We start from the raw sequence: 22,976 nt of genomic DNA on the forward strand, positions 1-22,976 counted from the left end.
TGCTTACATGGTGTGTTCAATAAAAAACATGGTAGCATTTAATTCTTTGTGTGTTATTAGTTTAAGCAGACTGTGATTGTCTATTGTTGTGACTTAGATGAAGATCAGATCACATTTTATGACCGATTTGCAGAAATCCATATCATTCCAAATGGTTCACATACTTTTTCTTGCAACTGTATATATATCTATAAAATGACTTACAGCACAGTGTGTGACTACACTAACAGTCACTTACAGAATTAATGGCTGTCTACCCCACCTGTGCTGGCTAAGAATTGGCTCCAGGAGTAGGACCTGTGCTTCTGATGGCTTCTTTCTGCGCTGTCTCCAGTCCAGATTCCAGGCTACAGATCGCAGAGGTCAGGCGTCAGGAGGAGGTCAGAGCAGCGGATCACTGCTGGATGTGACGTGGGTCCTCTATTTCTTTCTCTCACAGGGCTCTGCTGCATTCTCTGTAATGATGACCGCTACGGCAGGCACGTGAAGCATCAGAGCCCAGAGTGAGATCAGGAGGCGGTGTTTAAAAATCAGCTGGCCAATAAGCAGTGCAGAGAGTGAACCAGCTACCTGCTTATTGGCCAGCTGTGTATCCCACACACACCATGGAGGAACCAATAAAATTATAGATCAGGCAGTTGGCGGGCAGCAGCAAAGGCAAGGAGGAAGGCAGAGAGTAATCACCAGGCACCGGGCCCTGCAGACACACGGGCCCCATAGCAAGTGTGTGCTCTGCCTTTATGGGCAGTACACCAGTGGTCCTGTATCTGTATAGCCTAGCAGAGCTTATCTGCGTCTGTTCTACAGGGAGTGCAGAATTATTAGGCAAGTTGTATTTTTGAGGATTCATTTTATTATTGAACAACAACCATGTTCTCAATGAACCCAAAAAACTCATTAATATCAAAGCTGAATATTTTTGGAAGTAGTTTTTAGTTTGTTTTTAGTTTTAGCTATTTTAGGGGGATATCTGTGTGTGCAGGTGACTATTACTGTGCATAATTATTAGGCAACTTAACAAAAAACAAATATATACCCATTTCAATTATTTATTTTTACCAGTGAAACCAATATAACATCTCAACATTCACAAATATACATTTCTGACATTCAAAAACAAAACAAAAACAAATCAGTGACCAATATAGCCACCTTTCTTTGCAAGGACACTCAAAAGCCTGCCATCCATGGATTCTGTCAGTGTTTTGATCTGTTCACCATCAACATTGTGTGCAGCAGCAACCACAGCCTCCCAGACACTGTTCAGAGAGGTGTACTGTTTTCCCTCCTTGTAAATCTCACATTTGATGATGGACCACAGGTTCTCAATGGGGTTCAGATCAGGTGAACAAGGAGGCCATGTCATTAGATTTTCTTCTTTTATACCCTTTCTTGCCAGCCACGCTGTGGAGTACTTGGACGCGTGTGATGGAGCATTGTCCTGCATGAAAATCATGTTTTTCTTGAAGGATGCAGACTTCTTCCTGTACCACTGCTTGAAGAAGGTGTCTTCCAGAAACTGGCAGTAGGACTGGGAGTTGAGCTTGACATCCTCAACCCAAAAAGGCCCCACAAGCTCATCTTTGATGAAACCAGCCCAAACCAGTACTCCACCTCCACCTTGCTGGCGTCTGAGTCGGACTGGAGCTCTCTGCCCTTTACCAATCCAGCCACGGGCCCATCCATCTGGCCCATCAAGACTCACTCTCATTTCATCAGTCCATAAAACCTTAGAAAAATCAGTCTTGAGATATTTCTTGGCCCACTCTTGACGTTTCAGCTTGTGTGTCTTGTTCAGTGGTGGTCGTCTTTCAGCCTTTCTTACCTTGGCCATGTCTCTGAGTATTGCACACCTTGTGCTTTTGGGCACTCCAGTGATGTTGCAGCTCTGAAATATGGCCAAACTGGTGGCAAGTGGCATCTTGGCAGCTGCACGCTTGACTTTTCTCAGTTCATGGGCAGTTTTTCCACACGCTTCTTGCGACCCTGTTGACTATTTTGAATGAAACGCTTGATTGTTCGATGATCACGCTTCAGAAGCTTTGCAATTTTAAGAGTGCTGCATCCCTCTGCAAGATATCTCACTATTTTTGACTTTTCTGAGCCTGTCAAGTCCTTCTTTTGACCCATTTTGCCAAAGGAAAGGAAGTTGCCAAATAATTATGCACATCTGATATAGGGTGTTGATGTCATTAGACCACACCCCTTCTCATTACAGAGATGCACATCACCTAATATGCTTAATTGGTAGTAGGCTTTCGAGCCTATACAGCTTGGAGTAAGACAACATGCATAAAGAGGATGATGTGGTCAAAATACTCATTTGCCTAATAATTCTGCACTCCCTGTATGTACTGTTATTGTCTGTCTGTCTGTCAGTCCTTACTGCTTCTGGTGTTCCGTTCATGTCTGTCCATGTCCACATTTGGAAGACGGTTCCTGTGTTCCCCGGAGGGGCAATACCCAATGCCGAATGCCCATTCTCTGTCTCTGTGCAGCTCTTCCTTGGGCCACCTTGCTTCTATTGCTTCGGGCGCAGGTACCTGATTCTACCTCTGTTCCGTTCTTCCTGCCTGTCTGTGGTCTCAATGTACTGTCGGTATGCAGCGTCCCACGTGGGCACTGCAAAAGCTTGTTATGTCATATGTTGTATCAATGCTGTATTTCATTCTTGTGTAGAATCCCTGTTACCAGGCTGTTGGGTGCATTACACACATCCAACCACTATATGGGGATAGCACCACAGTATATATCACAGTTCAGGCCTAGTTGGTTAGTTGGTGAGATGTAGGGAGTTGGAGTTAGAGTGTGGAACCAGGAGGAGATGTGCAATGAGCAGAATGCTGGTACAATGCAGTGGGTCAGGATAGATATGTGTATACGTTTATAGTGTTTTCGTGACGCCAATTTCAGCTTGCGCAGGTACCATAGCAGGGCCCTTTAAGATGTTATAACTCACGTACCAGGTGAGGAATGCCAGAGGCGAATAATGTCTCTGTATAGCAGTAGGTATAGTGTCAACGGTGTCTCCTACCTTGGTACGGCTGGACGCCTGGATCCTGGCTCACTTGCAATAAATTGAGTGTGGTCAATAGGAGTTATGGTGGAATGATTGAGATCCAGACAGGAGATATAATCCAACTCGTCTTTACTGAATGGCAGCTTTAAATCCATACAAGTTACAGCAATAGTCTTGGGTCCCAGCAGGTATTGGCAATATGTGGCAGGAATTTATACCTATTCTGCTTCTGATCATATGCCTAAAGAGTCTGGCAGGTATTAGTCTTTTGCTCTGTCTATCTTCTGCTTTATCTGGGCCTGACTAGCTGAGGAGGAATTTGGCTTCTCCTGGACTTTGGATATGTACTCACAGCTTGGCTCACAGGGGATGCTTCTTCCTGGAGGCTGGAGATGGCTGCTTTTCTTGTCAACCAGCTGAGGCTGATGACTCAGGCTGGGAAGATAGATCCTTGCCTCAGCCGAGGCGAGATCTAGGGTTGGGATCCCTGGTTCTGGGAACTCCTACCAACACAACCTACCCCAGCAGGGGGTGGCTGGTACACTGACTACACTTCCTACTCCTCCTCATGAGACAGGACATGGGAACATCCCACTTCTGCTCATACAGGGGAGCCTAGACTGGAATGGACTATTCCAGACTAGATATACTAACTAACCTTGGTCTGCTTACATATTGCTGCCACCTGCTGGCAGACAGGGAAATCACAGCAAATACATGATACAAGCCTGGAAAGTACATATACAGGAAAATGCTAAGTTAGATTACACAAGATGATAATAAATATGCACCTGACTAGAGTTGAGCGAACACCTGGATGTTCGGGTTCGAGAAGTTCGGCCGAACATCCCGGAAATGTTCGGGTTCGGGATCCGAACCCGATCCGAACTTCGTCCCGAACCCGAACCCCATTGAAGTCAATGGGGACCCGAACTTTTCGGCACTAAAAAGGCTGTAAAACAGCCCAGGAAAGAGCTAGAGGGCTGCAAAAGGCAGCAACATGTAGGTAAATCCCCTGCAAACAAATGTGGATAGGGAAATGAATTAAAATAAAAATTAAATAAATAAAAATTAACCAAAATCAATTGGAGAGAGGTTCCATAGCAGAGAATCTGGCTTCCCGTCACCCACCACTGGAACAGTCCATTCTCAGATATTTAGGCCCCGGCACCCAGGCAGAGGAGAGAGGTCCCGTAACAGAGAATCTGTCTTCATGTCAGCAGAGAATTAGTCTGCATGTCATAGCAGAGAATGAGGCTTCACGTCAGCCACCACTGCAACAGTCCATTGGCATATATTTAGGCCCAGCACCCAGGCAGAGGAGGGAGGTCCCGTAACAGAGAATCTGTCTTCATGTCAGCAGAGAATTAGTCTGCATGTCATAGCAGAGAATGAGGCTTCACGTCAGCCACCACTGCAACAGTCCATTGGCATATATTTAGGCCCAGCACACACACAGGCAGAGGAGAGAGGTCCCGTAACAGAGAATCTGGCTTCATGTCAGCAGAGAATCAGTCTGCATGTCATAGCAGAGAATGAGGCTTCACGTCAGCCACCACTGCAACAGTCCATTGGCATATATTTAGGCCCAGCACACACACAGGCAGAGGAGAGAGGTCCCGTAACAGAGGATCTGGCTTCATGTCAGCAGAGAATCAGTCTGCATGTCATAGCAGAGAATCAGGCTTCACGTCAGCCACCACTGCAACAGTCCATTGTCATAAATTTAGGCCCAGCACCCAGGCAGAGGAGAGAGGTCCCGTAACAGACAATCTGGCTTCATGTCAGCAGAGAATTAGTCTGCATGTCATAGCAGAGAATGAGGCTTCACGTCAGCCACCACTGCAACAGTCCATTGGCATATATTTAGGCCTAGCACACAGGCAGAGGAGAGAGGTCCCGTAACAGACAATCTGGCTTCATGTCAGCAGAGAATCAGTCTGCATGTCATAGCAGAGAATGAGGCTTCACGTCACCCACCACTGCAACAGTCCATTGGCATATATTTAGGCCTAGCACACAGGCAGAGCAGAGAGGTCCCGTAACAGACAATCTGGCTTCATGACAGCAGAGAATCAGTCTGCATGTCATAGCAGAGAATGAGGCTTCACGTCACCCACCACTGCAACAGTCCATTGGCATATATTTAGGCCTAGCACACAGGCAGAGCAGAGAGGTCCCGTAACAGACGATCTGGCTTCATGTCAGCAGAGAATCAGTCTGCATGTCATAGCAGAGAATGAGGCTTCACGTCAGCCACCACTGCAACAGTCCATTGGCATATATTTAGGCCCAGCACCCAGGCAGAGGAGGGAGGTCCCGTAACAGAGAATCTGTCTTCATGTCAGCAGAGAATTAGTCTGCATGTCATAGCAGAGAATGAGGCTTCACGTCAGCCACCACTGCAACAGTCCATTGGCATATATTTAGGCCTAGCACACAGGCAGAGCAGAGAGGTCCCGTAACAGACAATCTGGCTTCATGACAGCAGAGAATCAGTCTGCATGTCATAGCAGAGAATGAGGCTTCACGTCACCCACCATGTCCGACCATGTCCACGACCATGTCCACGTCCGCGTCCCTTACTAGATGTTTTTCTCATTGTTATGGTTCACCACAACAACAAATATATTATTTGGCCCAATGTATTGTATTCAAATTCAGCGGGATATAAATTTGAGGCCTAGTATTTAGGCGCTGGGTGACCGGTATGGATTTAGTGACAGAATTAGACTTGGAAATGCACAGAAGCGTGTGTGTGTGAAGTTATTCTGAATGACCCAATGTGCACCTTGAATATTATATACCCTTTTAGGGATAGATTTCAAATAGCTCTGATATAGCAGAAACCACTAAATTATGAAATTGCTAAATTGGGAATTGTATTTCAACCCAGAACAAAAAATGTGCTTTGACGGACACTAAATAACTTTCCCAGCCACAACAGGACAGCGGTAACGAGAGATTTAGCAGGATATAAATTTGAGGCCTAGTATTTAGGCGCTGGGTGACAGGTATGGGTTTAGTGCCAGAATTAGACTTGGAAATACACAGTAGCGGGTGTGTGTGAAGTTATTCTGAATGACCCAATGTGCACCTTGAATATTATATACCCTTTTAGGGATAGATTTCAAATAGCTCTGATATAGCAGAAACCACTAAATTATGAAATTGCTAAATTGGGAATTGTATTTCAACCCAGAACAAGAAATGTGCTTGAACGGACACTAAATAACTCGCCCAGCTACAGCACTAAGGACAGATTTAGCGGGATATAAATTTGAGGCCTAGTATTTAGGCGCTGGGTGACAGGTATGGGTTTAGTGCCAGAATTAGACTTGGAAATACACAGTAGCGGGTGTGTGTGAAGTTATTCTGAATGACCCAATGTGCACCTTGAATATTATATACCCTTTTAGGGATAGATTTCAAATAGCTCTGATATAGCAGAAACCACTAAATTATGAAATTGCTAAATTGGGAATTGTATTTCAACCCAGAACAAGAAATGTGCTTGAACGGACACTAAATAACTCGCCCAGCTACAGCACTAGGGACAGATTTAGCGGGATATAAATTTGAGGCCTAGTATTTAGGCGCTGGGTGACAGGTATGGGTTTAGTGCCAGAATTAGACTTGGAAATACACAGTAGCGGGTGTGTGTGAAGTTATTCTGAATGACCCAATGTGCACCTTGAATATTATATACCCTTTTAGGGATAGATTTCAAATAGCTCTGATATAGCAGAAACCACTAAATTATGAAATTGCTAAATTGGGAATTGTATTTCAACCCAGAACAAGAAATGTGCTTGAACGGACACTAAATAACTCGCCCAGCTACAGCACTAAGGACAGATTTAGCGGGATATAAATTTGAGGCCTAGTATTTAGGCGCTGGGTGACAGGTATGGGTTTAGTGCCAGAATTAGACTTGGAAATACACAGTAGCGGGTGTGTGTGAAGTTATTCTGAATGACCCAATGTGCACCTTGAATATTATATACCCTTTTAGGGATAGATTTCAAATAGCTCTGATATAGCAGAAACCACTAAATTATGAAATTGCTAAATTGGGAATTGTATTTCAACCCAGAACAAGAAATGTGCTTGAACGGACACTAAATAACTCGCCCAGCTACAGCACTAGGGACAGATTTAGCGGGATATAAATTTGAGGCCTAGTATTTAGGCGCTGGGTGACAGGTATGGGTTTAGTGCCAGAATTAGACTTGGAAATACACAGTAGCGGGTGTGTGTGAAGTTATTCTGAATGACCCAATGTGCACCTTGAATATTATATACCCTTTTAGGGATAGATTTCAAATAGCTCTGATATAGCAGAAACCACTAAATTATGAAATTGCTAAATTGGGAATTGTATTTCAACCCAGAACAAGAAATGTGCTTGAACGGACACTAAATAACTCGCCCAGCTACAGCACTAAGGACAGATTTAGCGGGATATAAATTTGAGGCCTAGTATTTAGGCGCTGGGTGACAGGTATGGGTTTAGTGCCAGAATTAGACTTGGAAATACACAGTAGCGGGTGTGTGTGAAGTTATTCTGAATGACCCAATGTGCACCTTGAATATTATATACCCTTTTAGGGATAGATTTCAAATAGCTCTGATATAGCAGAAACCACTAAATTATGAAATTGCTAAATTGGGAATTGTATTTCAACCCAGAACAAGAAATGTGCTTGAACGGACACTAAATAACTCGCCCAGCTACAGCACTAGGGACAGATTTAGCGGGATATAAATTTGAGGCCTAGTATTTAGGCGCTGGGTGACAGGTATGGGTTTAGTGCCAGAATTAGACTTGGAAATACACAGTAGCGGGTGTGTGTGAAGTTATTCTGAATGACCCAATGTGCACCTTGAATATTATATACCCTTTTAGGGATAGATTTCAAATAGCTCTGATATAGCAGAAACCACTAAATTATGAAATTGCTAAATTGGGAATTGTATTTCAACCCAGAACAAGAAATGTGCTTGAACGGACACTAAATAACTCGCCCAGCTACAGCACTAGGGACAGATTTAGCGGGATATAAATTTGAGGCCTAGTATTTAGGCGCTGGGTGACAGGTATGGGTTTAGTGCCAGAATTAGACTTGGAAATACACAGTAGCGGGTGTGTGTGAAGTTATTCTGAATGACCCAATGTGCACCTTGAATATTATATACCCTTTTAGGGATAGATTTCAAATAGCTCTGATATAGCAGAAACCACTAAATTATGAAATTGCTAAATTGGGAATTGTATTTCAACCCAGAACAAGAAATGTGCTTGAACGGACACTAAATAACTCGCCCAGCTACAGCACTAAGGACAGATTTAGCGGGATATAAATTTGAGGCCTAGTATTTAGGCGCTGGGTGACAGGTATGGGTTTAGTGCCAGAATTAGACTTGGAAATACACAGTAGCGGGTGTGTGTGAAGTTATTCTGAATGACCCAATGTGCACCTTGAATATTATATACCCTTTTAGGGATAGATTTCAAATAGCTCTGATATAGCAGAAACCACTAAATTATGAAATTGCTAAATTGGGAATTGTATTTCAACCCAGAACAAGAAATGTGCTTGAACGGACACTAAATAACTCGCCCAGCTACAGCACTAAGGACAGATTTAGCGGGATATAAATTTGAGGCCTAGTATTTAGGCGCTGGGTGACCGGTATGGATTTAGTGACAGAATTAGACTGGGATATGGCCAAAAAATAAACAGACTATTGCTGGTTAAATGCACTTGGTGTGACAGCTTCACCCTGATGTAGGCTTTAGCCAAAAAACAACCACACCATTGAGGGTTAAATGCACTTGGTGACAGGCGCAGCTTGCCCCTGATTTAGTATATGGCCAAAAAATGAACAGACTATTGCTGGTTAAATGCACTTGGTGTGACAGCTTCACCCTGATGTAGGCTTTAGCCAAAAAACAACCACACCATTGAGGGTTAAATGCACTTGGTGACAGGCGCAGCTTGCCCCTGATTTTGTATATGGCCAAAAAATGAACAGACTATTGCTGGTTAAATGCACTTGGTGTGACAGCTTCACCCTGATGTAGGCTTTAGCCAAAAAACAACCACACCATTGAGGGTTAAATGCACTTGGTCGCAGCTTGTGCTGGCGCACCACAAGACACAAAATGGCCGCCGATCACCCCAGAAAAATGTGACTGACAAACGGTCTGTGCAGCCTAAAAACAGTGAGCAATTGAGGATCAGCAGCTCAATGATCCACAGCTGCAGATCGATCAGTTAATCAAGTCCTTTGGAGGAGTTAATCTGCCTAATCTCGCCCTACTGTCGCAGCCGCAACCTCTCCCTACGCTAATCAGAGCAGAGTGACGGGCGGCGCTATGTGACTCCAGCTTAAATAGAGGCTGGGTCACATGGTGCTCTGGCCAATCACAGCCATGCCAATAGTAGGCATGGCTGTGATGGCCTCTTGGGGCAAGTAGTATGACGCTTGTTGATTGGCTGCTTTGCAGCCTTTCAAAAAGCGCCAAGAAAGCGTCACAAAAGCGCGAAGAAAGCGACGAACACCGAACCCGAACCCGGACTTTTACGAAAATGTCCGGGTTCGGGTCCGTGTCACGGACACCCCAAAATTCGGTACGAACCCGAACTATACAGTTCGAGTTCGCTCATCCCTACACCTGACATGTTGTAGCAAGGAAACAGAGTTTAGTGCTATACTCTGGGATGTTACAGATGGAGTGAGGGGCAAGAGGAAAGGAGAAAACCCCCTCCTCTCAGCTCTCTCTTGGGCTCCACGTTCCAGAGGAGCCAATTCATGTTCTCAGTATCAAAGCCAGGAAGATAGACGAAGATGAAGTCTTATTCTACCGTCTACTCTTCCGGAGTGCCAAGTGGATTTTTACTAAGTTTATTGTGGAAAGACAAAGGAAGGACAATAGCCATTATTCTAGGCTTTAGGTGCCTTTGTAATAAGGTGAAGGTTTATTAGCTTCCGGCAGCCTCACTGTTATTTCAAGGACAGACAGGCCATCTGTTGCATCACTTGTGTGTAGAAAACAAGGACTTGAACTACTTTTACTGAGACTGAAGCAAGGCAAAGAGCTGAATACCAATGAGTACATAACTTCCTACGGTAGCCTGAGAGATAGCCATGTATACAGCCTGTTACTGGGATTTATCACATTCCACCTACATGTTCACAAAAGACTGTTTATTAACTGGATGTAAAACTGTTGTCAAGATCCTGGTTATAGTAAAATTCTGAGTTAGATTTAAACCCTGCCTCGTTCTTCTATCTCCATACTACTACCACTCTCATCATTTTGCACCATCAAGGTGCTGGCATCACAACATTACTTAAGTCAGGGGTCCAGACGCACAAGCACCCAGAAAAGCCAATCACCATCAAGGGCACCTCGATCACCACCTGGCTAGTGTCCCCTGTAATAGAGTGTGCCCCAGAGAATCTAGTGCTGTTCTCCCCTTCACTGCACTGCTGGCCCAGGGAGGCATCTGCTAACCGTGAGTAACCGATGAACTGTTGTACCCGTGAACCTCACGTGTTCTCCCCTGCGGACCGTCTTGTTGCATATTAAAAATTGGGGTCACAAACAGGATCTATATTCCTTTGTGCCTTATGTGAATGAGCCCCATTTGTTTGACAGTTTTATTGGGCTAAAGTACTGTTCAAACTGCTTGAAAAGTACATAAATGTGCTGTGCTGATTGTCTGCTTTAAAATAGCACTGTTCAAACTGGAGAAATCGCAGACTTTTGTGTCACTAAAACTGCTTGCTGTGACTAAATTGACTTTTGTTTTGCACCTAAAATGGCCGCCGGAGGCTTTATCGTCTAATCTATGGCGCCATCACTCTGCAAAACGCCCAGTTTTCTTGGGAAAAATTTAGTGCTGCCCCTTGAAAAGTGCAGGAAAATAATTTCTGCTGTGCCATCACCTCATTACCAGGGGTTACAATATGAACGCCGCCTTCCCTATGCTGGAGAACCTAGGGGGCGTGCAAGAGGAAAGGTGGAGCCTGCATGATCAGTGGATCAGTCTGCTGGAGGAGCAGGTGTTTCCCGACACGCAGAGAGATGCTAAGCCTACAGATATGTCACAGCCTGAGCGAGACTATGAGATGAGTGCACCGCCGGCATACAGCCAAGGTGAAGGACTGTTACCCTTGCCCATGGCTGAGTGAAGGACCCTGAGAATTACCATCAAGGCATCTATGTGCCTATTGCACGTGAACCGCCGTCACCACGACCGTGAGGAGGGTTCGCCCCGCTTAATCCATTATGGCCTGTACTTATGACAGAGATCCATGAGGCTGCGGTGAAGAAAACTAACCAAACCAAAATTTATTTTGAAGAACTGACAAAACGCTTAATGGAACACCCAGCCTACAGTCATCCCCGGTTGGAGAGAGGAATGGGAGTCATGTTAGCCTTTGACAAAGAAAGAGGTTTTGGGTTCTTGAAAGATCAAAACACAGGCAGAGACTACTATGTGAACCGCCAGTCTGTAAAACGGAGTTACCTACTAGGCCGACTACACAATTTGCAGGTGGGAGAGTCAGTGGAGTTTACCCCCACCGAGGGCATACGAGGCCCATACGCCTCTGCGGTGTCTAGACCACAACCCGAATCGGAAGACTGGGAAGGTTCAGATGATCACGCTGAGACAGGTGGCGAACCAAATACCCCGACAAAGCCTGTCCGGTCCACATACCAGCATCAGGCCTCCTTTATTGGGCCAAACATCTTTTGGCAGCCGACCATTCTAGAAGGAGGAGCTAGACCTTATCCGTCGCCTGACCGTAGCAAAAGGACTAAAGAAGTAGCCTCAATTGAAGAGCGAGAGAAGCTTTGGGCCTACCTAGAGAGTCAATGTCAGATGGCTGCACAGCAAGAGAAACCTGCACATGTTCCAGAAAAACTGTGCTATGCTCGATCGAGAATCCGTACGTAGGAGGTGATCTTGTATGATGCAATCGAGCCTACGGGAGTCTGAGTGCAGATCCTATCCCCTGATGGTAGAGTCCTTTGGCCCGTGCCTGTGGAGGATCCAGAGGAGGAGAATACCTGCAGGTGTAGCCTGCATGATCAGTGGATCAGTCTGCTGGAGGAGCAGGTGTTTCCCGACATGCAGAGAGACGCTAAGCCTACAGATATGTCACAGCCTGAGCGAGACTATGAGATGAGTGCACCGCCGGCATAGGCCTGTAGGCCATTCCCTATTGACTATGCCAACAAGGAGTCCGTTGTTGCCCAGCATAGACTGCTGCCATTTTCCCAAGGCACAGTGACAGTTTGTCAAGTCATTATTCAGCCTGCTGCTCCTTTAAGGAATTTTCCAGGAACCCTTCTTGCCTATGTTTTATCTCTCTGTTTATATATTATGCTGCACTAAAAAAGTTTTACATTCTAAAGACTTGGTTGGACTTTGCCATGGACTTTATACTATGTTTGTGAGATCAACGCCCATTTGTGTCACTGACAAGTTCAAAAGTTACGCCACCCCACATCCCTTTTTGCGTCGTGAGCCACATAATTTATCATGTTTTCATAATGTTTATTTTCATAATGTGTATTTTCATGCTGTTTGTTGTATTTACATCCGTATGCCTGCCTGCATGCTTTCCCCTTTATATCTTTCAGGAGACTTCGTTAAGAATGTGTCGATGCCGACACATGTTAAACAAGGGGGGATATGCACTAGGCAGCCTCACCGTTACTTCAAGGACAGATAGGCCATCTGTTGCATCATTTGTGTGTAGAAAACAAAAAATTGAACTACCTTTACTGAGCCTGAAGCAAGGCAAAGAGCTGAATACCAATGAGTACATAACTTCCTACGGTAGCCTGAGAGATAGCCACGTATACAGCCTGTTACTGGGATTTATCACATTCCACCTACATGTTCACAAAAGACTGTTTATTAACTGGATGTAAAACTGTTGTCAATATCCTGGTTACAGTAAAATTCTGAGTTGGATTCAAACCCTGCCTCGTTCTTCTATCTCCATACTACCACCACTCTCATCATTTTGCACCATCAAGGTGCTGGCATCACGACATTACTTAAGCCAGGGGTCCAGACGCACAAGCACCCAGAAAAGCCAATCACCATCAAGGGCACCTCGATCACCACCTGGCTGGTGTCCCCTGTAATTGAGTGTGCCCCGGAGAATCTAGTGCTGTTCTCCCCTTCATTGCACTGCTGGCCAGGGAGGCATCTGCTAATCGTAAGTAACCGATGAACTGTTGAAAGGTACCTTGTCTGGTATCTCCTTGCTGTTGTAAAGGGGGGCCCCATTTAAACATTTGCTGTGGGGCCCAGTCATTTCTAGCTATGCCACTGCATGACAGAGCAGACTTTAAAGGCTATGTACACCTCTGAGTGCAATTATTGTTTATAATTGCATTTTACACATTTTTGGCTAAAAAACATATTTTTAGTTGGCTTTTATTGAAAATATTGAGCCATTCTCTCACAAAGGGTTAACTGTTTTTCCAGCTGTGTGACTGGTACTTTCACTTTCACTTTGTGATGGTCATCTAATAAACCTTATCTCTACTGAGAGGTCATAAGCACTTATTAAATTCACATTCTAATCAGTAACTACAGCATCTCAGCGATGCACACAAAAAAGGATTCTATTTTTTTCAATAAAGACTAACTGAAAAAAAGATTTTTAGCTCAAAATAAGTACAATGCAATAATAATAATAATAAAAAAATTGCCCCCAAATGTTTACATAGCCTTTAAGTACAAATAGTGCTCAGGAGTCACTGTCCACTCTTATTTTACCTCTGCCCATACACCATTAAAATTCATTTAGACAATTGCTGTCTGACACAACGATTTTTCTTCTCTTCCTCCAACTTTGTAAAGTCATGAAAATTATTTTAGTCAACTGAATATTTTTACATTGCTTCCCCAAATTGCAAAAGATAGGAAAACAAGTTTGTAATATACTTGACATATATATGTTGACATGAATGTTTTTTGCTGGCCCACTGATGCTAGTCCACTTTGGATGTAAAAATATATTACATTGCACTATAGGCTATAGTTTAACAATGACATTATTAATATGAATAGTGGCATTTGGGGATGTTGCTATTCTCCATCTGACTCATTTTCTTGTTTCTTGCTAATCTAAAGATTGTATACAGCTTGAGTCACACATACAGTTTTCGGTGAGTTTTTAATGCAGGTGTTGAGCCAAACACAGGACTATAACATACCCTCATATGTTTCCTCCTTAGTAGAGATGAGTAGTGATGAGCGAGCATGCTCGGGCGAACACCTGTTCTGCTTGAGCATCGCTATGCTCGGCACATGGCGTACTCGGCTGAGTACCGCATGTGTTCATGCGCCATGCTCGAGTCTCCTCCCCACATGTTTCGCGGCTTCTAAGCAGCCAATAAACGTGCAGGTAAGTACTGCCATCAATGTAATGCCAGTAGCCATGTTGGCTGCTGGCATTACAGTGATTGGCTAGCCGCAACGCGTTATCGGGTGCTATATAGCACTCAATGACACGTGCTCGGATGAGTCATAGTCAGGGAGAGCAGAGCGTAGGAAGGAAAAAGGCAGTGTAGGGAGCGAAATTCACAGTTATTATTCTAAGAAAGCTTTTCAAAGACCCAAAAGTCCTTTTAAGGACTACTGTGTGTGTGTGTGTTTTACAGCAGCAATATATTTTTACCTGCGCTAAATTGATCAGTCTGAGGGCGTTCCGTGCTGAGAAAGGGACAGATAGTGCAGAGGGAGAAATTAGCTGTTTTTAGTACCAAAACCTTTTTTAAAGACCCCAAAGCCCTTTTAAGGACTACTGTGTGTGTGTGTTCGACAGCAGCAAGAGATTTATTTTTTTAATACCTATTAGTGACATATACTATACATCATCCACAGACTGTGTCTTTTTGCGTAAATTCAAATAATCAGCGCCACATTTATTGTCTATAGTGTGCGTTTAATACACATCTGTGACATATACAGCACTCCATCCAAAAAATGTTTCTTCAGCGTAAATTTAAATAATCAGGGGCCAGTCTTCATCTAATGTCTCTGTAGTGTGTGTGTAATACACATCCGTGATATATACAGTACTCCATCCGAAAACTGTTTCTTTTGCGTAAATTTAACACGTTCAGGACCTTGGACGAGAATGCTCGTCCTAACTTGCAGGTACTTAACAATTTCGTCCTGCAGTAAAACTGTCACCGTGAGTTAATGAGAGTATGCCGAACTAGGGGGACTGGTGGGTAATGGTACCACCCCAGTCTCGCCTGTTCTTGGAGAAACCCTTTGTAGTTACTTAGGTATACAGTGGATCCTACATCAACTTAAAATGTGTAAGAGTATAATAAAAAGGTGTAATAAAAAATGTGTGGATATATATAGAAATTCATATAAAATATATTATATAGGATATAAAATATATAAAAAAATATACATATATACACACATAAAGATATACATACAGGTAGGAACAAATTCGGAATGGATGAGCATAAGTAAACTACATTCTGTCTCAAGTGCCTAAGAGACCGATTCTGTAGTGTCATACACGACATAGTATGGTGTAGTAAGGCGAATGGGTTGTATCAAATAGGTAAAATCTGTTTAAAAGGATACGAGTACATATAATAAAAAAAATATACTATAATATCTTAGGCTTATTTACTCACTTCACAAGGGGGGCGGTTTACCAGGATAAGCATAATACACCTGTAAACCAAACACCCCCCCAGCCTGGATCGCTTCTAGGATTTTAACGGATGAACGCAGCCAGTCACACGGGTGCTTCTCTTCAAAAGTCTTTATTGAAATACATATAAAAATCCGGCTCAACGCGTTTCGGGACAGACACATCCCTTCATCAGGAGCAATATTTTCTCTGTCTATGGTCACAGGTATTTATACCCTTATTATGCTCTCAATTTGTTGTTAAAATAGCGCCTAATTGGTAAAAGGGCGCCAAAAACTAGTAGAAGGGTGCCAAAAGCTACCTGCGCATGTCCGGAAGTTGGGCATGGCGTTCCAAGCTGGAACGCATGCGAATCTTCCGGTCCCTCCGATCTTCAATGTTGTTTATACTTGCGGTAGTTTAAGTTAAGGGGGCACAAAAAAAAAATCTATAGAAGTATCTTTACATAGGTATTTCTAATAAAAATCATCACAATTGGGTTCATTTCTTCTTTTTTGGAGGAATACAAAATCGGCAATGCATATAATGGGGCATATACATGGGGCATGTAAAATCTATATTTATTCTACCCAACATCAAGGGAGTGTCTAGATATTGGTGTATATGACTATTGGCTGAAAGATATCAGTGGGGGGGGGGGTTGTATGTGCATCAACATCATGATCTGTGTGATTTGGGTATTTAGATGTGCTTTTGTATATTCTAATGAGGTGTATGTGGATCATGTGTTTATATAGGATGCATTTGTTGGGTCAGATTCTAGTGTGAGATTAATGTTCCAATCGTTCTGGTTGAGAGTCTGTACGAATGTTTTAAGATCTTCTTTATTTCCTTGCCAGATGAAGATATATCTTTTGTAGAATTTAATGTTGGGGTGCTTTAGTAGACCCTGTTGGTCCTCGAAAGCCCACATGAAAAGGTTTGCATAGGAGGGTGCAAATTTGGTGCCCATTGCTGTTCCTTTGGTTTGAATGTAAACATTTTCTTTATATGTGAAATAATTGTGATCTAGGATGAATTCTATGGATCTCAAAATGAATTCTTTTTGGACTGATGTCATGATGGTGTCGTTGTCCAAATATGTATTTGTGGCTATAAGGCCTAGTGAATGTATGATGTTACTGTATAGTGATGTTACATCTTGAGTGGCCCAGATGTAATCATCTTGCCACGTGACTTCATCCAGGCTCTGGATGAGGTGTGCCGAGTCTTTAAGGTGGGATGGGAGCGTGATAACGTATCTCTGAAGGATGCCGTCAATGTATTCTGAAAGGTTGGAGGTCATGGACACTATGCCTGAGATAATTGGTCTGCTGGGGGGGTCGGATATATATTTATGTATTTTGGGGAGGTAGTATAATCGGGCAATGGCTGAATGGGATACTTTGAGGTATTTCTGTTCCTTTTTATCTAGGATTCCTAGTGATGTTCCATGTTCTATTAGGTCGTGAAGTTGGGTTTTGTAGTTTTTGGTGGGATCTTCTGTGATGAGTCTATAGTAATTGGTGTCTGATTCTCTGGGATGCTTTCATTCATTAGCTGCAAGTTCTACCTTCAAGTACTACATTAAGTACAGTGAAGAGATATTGCAGGAGACTGAAGAGATTGAAGATATACTGCAAGAGATTGGCTTTGAGTTTGCAACTGGCTCATCTGTGTTTCTGTTGCTGACCATTGCTTGAGAAGAGCTGCAAGTTCTACCTTCAAGTACTACATTAAGTACAGTGAAGAGATATTGCAGGAGACTGAAGAGATTGAAGATATACTGCAAGAGATTGGCTTGGAGTTTGCAACTGGCTCATCTGTGTTTCTGTTGCTGACCATTGCTTGAGAAGAGGTAAGGAATTTGGAATTTAGTCAGGTGTTTGCTATTGTGCGTTTGCTAATGAGCCTAGCTCACTAAGGTGTTACATTTGTTGCTGGGGGAGGAGCTTGTGAAGGAGTGTGTGTATATATAGAGACAGACTCATTAGCTGGCCTAATTCATTAGCTGCAAGTTCTACCTTCAAGTACTACATTAAGTACAGTGAAGAGATATTGCAGGAGATAGTCAGGAGGTAGGCTGGAAGGTGGAAACAATAAAAAAAAAAGGTAAGATCTGTTTGATTTAAATTTAAATATTTTTTTTCTTCTCTTTAACCACTTCAGCCCCGCTAGGTGAAACCCCCTTCATGACCAGAGCACTTTTTACACTTCGGCACTACACTCCTTTCACCGTTTATCGCTCGGTCATGCAACTTACCATACAAATAAATTTTACCTCCTTTTCTTCTCACTAATAGAGCTTTCATTTGGTGGTATTTCATTGCTGCTGGCATTTTTACTTTTTTTGTTATTAATCAAAATGTAACGATTTTTTGCAAAAAAATGACATTTTTCACTTTCAGCTGTAAAATTTTGCAAAAAAAACGACATCCATATATAAATTTTTTGCCAAATTTATTGTTCTACATGTCTTTGATAAAAAAAAAATGTTTGGGCAAAAAAAAAATGGTTTGGGTAAAAGTTATAGCATTTACAAACTATGGTACAAAAATGTGAATTTCCGCTTTTTGAAGCAGCTCTGACTTTCTGAGCACCTGTCATGATTCCTGAGGTTCTACAATGCCCAAACAGTAGAAAACCCCCACAAATGACCCCATTTCGGAAAGTAGACACCCTAAGGTATTCGCTGATGGGCATAGTGAGTTCATAGAACTTTTTATTTTTTGTCACAAGTTAGCGGAAAATGATGATGATTTTATTTTTTTTATTTTTTCTTACAAAGTCTCATATTCCACTAACTTGCGACAAAAAATAAAAAATTCTAGGAACTCACCATGCCCCTCACAGAATACCTTGGGGTGTCTTATTTCCAAAATGGGGTCACTTGTGGGGTAGTTATACTGCCCTGGCAATTTAGGGGCCCAAATGTGTGAGAAGAACTTTGCAATCAAAATGTGTAAAAAATGACCGGTGAAATCCAAAAGGTGCACTTTGGAATATGTGTCCCTTTGCCCACCTTGGCAGCAAAAAAGTGTGACACATCTGGTATTGCCGTACTCAGGAGAAGTTGGGGAATGTGTTTTGGGGTGTCATTTTACATATACCCATGCTGGGTGAGAAAAATATCTTGGTCAAATGCCAACTTTGTATAAAAAAATGGGAAAAGTTGTCTTTTGCCAAGATATTTCTCTCATCCAGCATGGGTATATGTAAAATGACACCCCAAAACACATTCCCCAACTTCTCCTGAGTACGGCGATACCAGATGTGTCACACTTTTTTGCTGCCAAGGTGGGCAAAGGGGCACATATTCCAAAGTGCACCTTTCAGATTTTGCAGGCCATTTTTTACACATTTTGATTGCAAGGTACTTCTCACACATTTGGGCACCTAAATTGCCAGGGCAGTAAAACTACGCCACAAGTGACCCCATTTTGGAAAGAAGACACCCCAAGGTATTCCGTGAGGGGCACTGCGAGTTCCTAGAATTTTTTATTTTTTGTCACAAGTTAGCGGAAAATTATGATTTTTTTTTTTTTTCTCTTTTTTCCTTACAAAGTCTCATATTCCACTAACTTGCGACAAAAAATAAAAAATTCTAGGAACTCGCCATGCCCCTCACGGAATACCTTGGGTGTCTTCTTTCCAAAATGGGGTCACTTGTGGCGTAGTTATACTGCCCTGGCAATATAGGGGCCCATATGTGTGAGAAGTACTTTGCAATCAAAATCTGTAAAAAATGACCGGTGAAATCCGAAAGGTGCACTTTGGAATATGTGCCCCTTTGCCCACCTTGGCAGCAAAAAAGTGTGACACATCTGGTATCGCCGTACTCAGGAGAAGTTGGGGAATGTGTTTTGGGGTGTCATTTTACATATACCCATGCTGGGTGAGAAAAATATCTTGGTCAAATGACAACTTTGTATAAAAAAATGGGAAAAGTTGTCTTTTGCCAAGATATTTCTCTCATCCAGCATGGGTATATGTAAAATGACACCCCAAAACACATTCCCCAACTTCTCTTGAGTACGGCGATACCAGATGTGTCACACTTTTTTGCTGCCAAGGTGGGCAAAGGGGCACATATTCCAAAGTGCACCTTTCAGATTTTGCAGGCCATTTTTTACACATTTTGATTGCAAGGTACTTCTCACACATTTGGGCCCCTAAATTGCCAGGGCAGTATAACTACGCCACAAGTGACCCCATTTTGGAAAGAAGACACCCCAAGGTATTCCGTGAGGGGCACTGCGAGTTCCTAGAATTTTTTATTTTTTGTCACAAGTTAGCGGAAAATTATGATTTTTTTTTTTCTCTTTTTTCCTTACAAAGTCTCATATTCCACTAACTTGCGACAAAAAATAAAAAATTCTAGGAACTCGCCATGCCCCTCACGGAATACCTTGGGGTGTCTTCTTTCCAAAATGGGGTCACTTGTGGCGTAGTTATACTGCCCTGGCAATTTAGGGGCCCATATGTGTGAGAAGTACTTTGCAATCAAAATCTGTAAAAAATGACCGGTGAAATCCGAAAGGTGCACTTTGGAATATGTGCCCCTTTGCCCACCTTGGCATCAAAAAAGTGTCACACATCTGGTATCGCCGTACTCAGGAGAAGTTGGGGAATGTGTTTTGGGGTGTCATTTTACATATACCCATGCTGGGTGAGAGAAATATCTTGGCAAAAGACAACTTTTCCCATTTTTTTATACAAAGTTGGCATTTGACCAAGATATTTTTCTCACCCAGCATGGGTATATGTAAGATGACACCCCGAAGCACATTCCCCAACTTCTCCTGAGTACAGCGATACCAGATGTGCAGGGCCGGCGTCATAACCCGGCATCCCCGGGCAAGTGCCGGGGCCCAATGCTCCTGGGGGGGCCCACTGAGCTGCTATGAGCACTTCCATCAATACAGATGGGAGCTCTCACTGCTGTCATTTCAGTTACGCAGTACCCCTCTGGTGGGCCCTCTGAGCTGCAGAGACTCAGAACACGCCCCCTCTACACAGGACACATGCTGCCTGAGGAGAGAGACCAGAGGGCTGGAGCTGTGAGTGAGTCTGCACTGTGACTGTTTCTTGTCTGTGGGACAGAAGGGGGGGGACTCTCCGATCGGCTGCTGCTTCATTCTATTTAGTTGTATTACTGTTTCATTAAGCAGTTTGCCTCCATGATACCTGCCCCCCCCCCCCCACATCTGCCCCCCCCCCCCATATCCTGTCCTATCTTATCCTCATGGGGCCCCTGCTGTCTCCTTTCCTCCCTCATGCATCCAGAGCTCCTGTTTCACCCTCCTATCTCCTGTTGCTGCCCTGCACAGACCTCCTGCCCCTACTTCTTGTATGAATCCCCCTCAGAGCCCCTTCAACCTACTTGCTGTGTCCACCCCTCCTGTCCATCCAGGGCCCCTGTCTCACTCCTCTGCCTCTCATTATGGTGGCGTATGAACCGCATTCACCATAAGGACCTTCTAACGTCACAGGGTCATGTGACTGTGCCCCCCACCCCGTACTGTGCCCACTTATACCCTGCATTCTGCCCTCTTACCACACCCTGTGCAGTGCCCGTAGTCATTCCCTGTACTGTGCCCTCTTATACCCTTTTATCCGGTCACTGTATGGTGGTTTTATCATTGTATGGCGGTGTTATCACTATATGGCGGTGGTATCCAATAAATGCATGGCCATAACTGTATCCCCTTCCCTGCCCACGCCATCCTTTTTTAGACCTGGCATGAGCGGGAAAAGATACAGATTGTGGTGCTAAGGACCTTTGTGCCACAATCTGTGTCAGAAATACGCCTAAGGCTACTTTCACACCTGCGTTTAGGTGCGGATCCGTCTGGTATCTGCACAGACGGATCCGCACCTATAATGCAAACGCTTACATCCGTTCAGAACGGATACGTTTGCATGATGATGCAAACGGATCCGTTAAGACTTTACATTGAAAGTCAATGGGGGACGGATCCATTTGAAAATTGAGCCAAATTGTGTCAACTTCAAACGGATCCGTCCCCATTGACTTACATTGTAAGTCTGGACGGATCCGTTTGCCTCCGCACGGCCAGGCGGACACCCGAACGCTTCAAGCAGCGTTCGGGTGTCCGCTTGCTGAGAGGAGCTGAGGACAAACGCTGCCAGACTGATGCATTCTGAGCGGATCCGCGTCCACTCAGAATGCATTGGGGCAGTACGGATGCGTTCGGGGCCGCTTGTGAGAGCCTTCAAACGGAACTCACAAGCGGAGCCCCGAACGCTAGTGTGAAAGTAGCCTAACATAGATGTATTTCTATATAATAAATGACCCCCTAATTGTATTATTATTCGGGGGTAGGGCTAATATCTTTATAGTATATAGATTCTAGTGTATTATACTGGGCCCTGTATTTCCCAGTAGAAAATGATCCTTGGGAAACACAGTCCTCACCCCTGACCACCAGGACCAGGCAGCGCTCTGTCAGTACATGGCGGCCTCCCCTCTCCGCCACGCTGCTCCGCTGTGTACTGGTGCTTATTCTGACACTGGGGCTGGGTTCACATCCCATTTGTGCCATCCATTTAATGTATACCAAAAATATATGCGTTACCAGATGCCTCAGACTGATGCCGTACAGTGGCGTCCGTTCACCATACAGTTCCATTGTAAAAAAACATATACGTTAACGTATGCATTTTTTACTTGACTCTGCAGGATACAAAAACGTGGAGTGCTGCACATTTGTATACATCAAACCGATAGGAAAAACGTGATGGGGGGGGGAGGGGCGTACTAAAATTTGCTGTGGGGCCCTGTCAGTTCTAGCTACATCACTGCACATCTCCTTCTCTCCTCCAGGCCTGGCTCACTGCTGCAGTGGGCCGGAGGAGAGAAGGAGCGCAGGGAGCTGCGGTTAGTGAATGACAGGACCACCAGCTCCCCTGCTCTCCAGCAATGATAGGTATGTGAGGGGGCCACTGGGGGGTCATTCACCACACTGTGAGGGCCCCTTACACAGTATAATGACTTCCAGTGCCCCCCATTTAGTATAATGATCCCCATTGACCCTCCACTTAGCATAATGACCACCAGAGCCCCCATTAAATATAATAACCCCTCGTGCCCCCTCCATACAGTATAACCCCCAGTGTGGGGGCGATTGGGGGTCATTATTCTGAATGGAGGGTCACTGTGGGGTCATTATACTGTGAGGGCCCTTTACATAGTATAATGACCCCCCAGTGTCCCCCATTTAGTATAATG

The sequence above is a fragment of the Bufo gargarizans genome, chromosome 3, assembly GCF_014858855.1.
Source record: "Bufo gargarizans isolate SCDJY-AF-19 chromosome 3, ASM1485885v1, whole genome shotgun sequence".
NCBI lineage: Eukaryota > Metazoa > Chordata > Amphibia > Anura > Bufonidae > Bufo > Bufo gargarizans.